Source organism: Paramormyrops kingsleyae, chromosome 24, assembly GCF_048594095.1.
Source record: "Paramormyrops kingsleyae isolate MSU_618 chromosome 24, PKINGS_0.4, whole genome shotgun sequence".
Classification (NCBI taxonomy): Eukaryota; Metazoa; Chordata; class Actinopteri; order Osteoglossiformes; family Mormyridae; genus Paramormyrops; species Paramormyrops kingsleyae.
The window spans coordinates 10173843-10177600 of record NC_132820.1 but is presented as its reverse complement, the minus strand read 5'-3'; the positions used below and the strand labels follow the sequence as shown (position 1 = coordinate 10177600).

Here is a 3758-nt window from a genome sequence, read left to right as displayed (position 1 = left end):
TTGCCCGAGGTCCCGCCTATACTGGCTGTAGCACAGTAAACTGCTACAGCCTGTTCAGGGTTGTGGGGGGTACAGAGCAACAACCCAGGATGTTATTACTATTATTATTGGCATAAACAACAACAACAGTAATAATAATAATATAATAATCTGTGCTTTTGTTGAGTGAGACTTACAGCCCATTGATAAAACTGGATGTTTTGAGAAGCTGAGGATCTTCTCGCACCTTGGGGCGTGGAAGGCGCCTGCCTGCTGGTCCTGTTTGCTCACTGCTCCGTAACGACGTGCGTCTGCCGGGTCTGGAAACCGAAAGCCGCCCCGCGCCGGGCAAACAGCCGGTGCCGCGCGCCGCTGCTGCCAGATTTGCATCTGCTGTTCTGCTTGGGATCGCAGATAGGCCCTGCTGGGGAAGAATAACCACGGCGAGGAATCAGATAATGAAGCAGCGGCCTCAACGGCCATGATTTTACGTTCTCACAACGCGAGTCCTGCACCTTTTCCGTGTTTTTCCGTTTTAAAGATCAGTAGCGGCACATCTGGCCCATGCGACATCTCACCGGATTCTCCCGGAACTCACAACGTTCTCATCACGTGGTTTTAAGAACGACTGCTTTGTTTTTCAGGTGGAGGGTGTGAAGAGGGGTTAGCTAAATATCCAGCTCCTAGAGAATATGTTAGGAACGGAATACTTCAGATTCTCACGGAACAGGCGTTATGTCCGAGGTCGCTTCCCCGGAACCCCTGTCACTTTTTGGGCTGCAGCAGGAATTGTGTCCTGCAGCAGCTTGGAGCAGCGAGTGAATCGATAACTAGCGCTCAGTGGAGGCCTGAAGATGGATGGGACAGTCCCCTCTCGTTAGTTAACCTCTCCTGTCTCCCCGTTACTCCCAATTAGCCGGATCACAGGCCGCCACGCCGGAGGGGGGGCGGTTATCAGTCTCCGCCTGGTCGCATTTAGAGCGACGCCGCGCACAGAACACGCCAGAAGCTAAGCACTATTGTCAGCAGCGTGTCTGAAAAGGCAGAGCTGATATCGGAGTGGCGAGCCTGCAGCGGGATGCGGCTCCGTCGCCAGGGTGGGGCGATTCAACCGAAGAGGCACAAACACACACACACACACACACACACGCGCACGCGTCTGCTGTCGCATTCTAACTTAGTATCTTTATGACAGTCAATAGCCTCAATCTGTTGCCATTGTATTATGGCTTCATTGCTTCACGGCACTGACAGCAGGTGTATGGTGTGGGCTTGGCAGGGGGCGGGGGGCTGGGGGGGGCTAGGGGGTTGCCCTGAAGCAAGGCGCTTTAAAAAAATAAAAACCTAACAAGCGTCAGGGCTATTGTAACTACCTGGAATTTTCGCCCGCAACCAGGATCTTGATAAATATGTGTTTTTGTTCAACAAGAACAGGGAGGGGGGCAGGAGTGGGGGGGGGGGGGTGAAAAAGAGGAACCTGTCGTCTCCGTCGACTTATTTCCCAAGAAGTATTTTACCGTTTCAGCTGCGCTGAACATGCAAATATATTGGCAGGTGACCTTTTTGGTCATTTTGAAATCAAGAGAGCTTGATAAAAAGATAAGGAATGTTTTTTCGTCCAGACAGGGAAAAGAAGTCCCCCCCCCCCACCCCCCAAAAAAAAATAATCTAATTGCATATGCAGGTTTTCAATTGCATGCATGCAGAAGGACCCATATTACACTTTGCAGGATCTGAGAGCTGGTTAAGGTTCCAGCAGGGGGCGCTGTTTCAGGTCCCCCACTTTCCCATCAGCCCCTGGTTCGGACGGTGGAAAAGACCCCGGCTACCGAGAGACGCATGCAGGAAATGCGTGAGGACGCCACTGCCTGCCTTGCCATGCACGCGTCACAAAGCAGAGCACAAAAATGGGCGTCCCGTTGTGCCGGGACACAGAAAAAGGAAGGTGGCGATGCACAAGAGGACACATCGTTAATGAGTGTCAGTCAGACAGCCTGTTTCTTTATTGTGCTGCATAATGGAGCCAGATGCGGAGATGAGTGCATAAAACAGTGGGGGGGGGGGGGGGCTTATTGACCCCCTACCCTGCCTGCACAGCCCTCGGCTGACAGTTGAACATCTGTCAGGATCAGCCCCCCCGCCCCCCCCCCACCTGTAGTCCGGAGTCCTCGTCCCCAACCCAGGCCACCATGCTGGGAAGCGGAATCACAGGGACGCCCAGAAGGATCAGAAGTTTCCAGAATACCTCCTGTGACATCACACCACCCGTCTCATCTGTGGATGGGGCAGCGGGGTGGAGTGGGGACAGCTGGCGGTCCGGGGAGTGTGACAGTACCGGGACTGGGAGCTTCCTGTAATAAACAGCAAAGAAGGAGGGCCATGCATATCCTTTTATAAACTAATGAAATAAAAAGATACAATCAACACCCGGGTAGCCAAACATCTTGCATTACTAGTGCATCCCCATAGGGGGCGCCTTCTGCATTCATCCAGTTTAAATTGCATGTTTAGCTTATTGACAATCTGGTAAAGGGTGAAGGCTATTGACAAAATAGTAAAGCTGTTAAATCTTGATGGTGGAAAAATGGCTATTGATTTTTGGTAATGAGTTACAACAGTGACCAGTGCAGGTAAGGCACAAGACGTGTAAGATGGGGGAGGGGGCGATTTGGGGCAGATTAGATGCTGCTTTTTCTAAACAAAATCCCCATTTCCTTCTCCCCATCCCGTGGTCACATGACTCTCTTTCCTAACCAGCCCAGAGCAAGTCTTACAAGGGCAAGAACATACATTTTCCAGGATAGAAATGTGTGGCCTTTGCTCAAAGTTTAGACAGACAGCAGTAGACAGGTTTCACATGGTCTTAGTTTACAGAAGTAAAGAATTGTTTTAGAAATGCGTTTCTTTCTTAACTCTGTTTTTCAGCAGCAAACTGCTGGGCCCGAGCAGAGGACCTTACGGTCTAAAAGGCATCTTCTTCACAGCGACGTTCTCCGCTTCTCTCATGCCTGCGGTATCCCGGAAGAAAGCAAGAAGATCCCAGAACTTTCTGTTCAGCTTCCCCTTCAGCTGCCAGGAGTTTCCGTCTGAGTCAGCAGCAGGTATGTGTTGTGTCAATCTGACGTCTGCATGGAAGAGGGTAAAGTCTCCTACGATAATATACGGCGCCGTTTGCGAGAGCTGAACTGCCATTGGATGCGTGACGTGTCAATCACTTAGGCTACACCAATCACGCTTGAATTCAGGCCTGAAAATGGCTGATCATTGGAGTTGCATGTCCCTTGCGTGGTCCTGACACGTGAACGACGCCATGGCACCTTATCAGCCATGCAGGATTCTCACATGTAGACCTTTGCTGGGCCATGTGCTGGAAAGCGTAGGTGTTGGGTTTCACCTCCTCCCCCGGCCGCTCGCCCAGGCCCAGGGTCTCCCTCATCTGGGGGTGCCGCTGTTCGAGTGGCAACTTTTAATATTTAATCTTTATTCAATTTTTTTCATATAATCCCCCTTTCCAACAGGCCGCAGATTTACGGAACGTTGCTGGGTGCGACGCGGCATGAAAAATAGATTCGCAGCAGCCGACACAGGCTGCAGGAATTGGGAATCCCAGAATGCATCTGATCCGAGCCTACCTCACGCGACTCCCCCTGTTAAATAAGAAAGTTACTCTCACGCATGCGGCCCTGGCCAATGCGGAACAACGGGCCAATCGGGTCCGAGACTTCTGCTTCTGAATTGATTAGTACTGCGCTATGTTGTCCAGATTCCCAACCCCCCAG

The 3758-nt window shown here is 51.4% G+C and overlaps 1 long non-coding RNA gene across 1 annotated transcript in view; it reads left to right on the top strand.

The window, feature by feature from the left end:
* The window catches only part of LOC111860835 (uncharacterized), a 32139-nt gene extending 29081 nt beyond the window's left edge, over positions 1-3058 (top strand). Inside the window, exon 3 of the long non-coding RNA XR_002842106.2 lies at positions 2905-3058. This is a non-coding gene — a long non-coding RNA (uncharacterized lncRNA). The remainder of the gene's footprint in view (positions 1-2904) is intronic.
* The last annotated feature ends 700 nt before the right edge of the window (positions 3059-3758 follow it).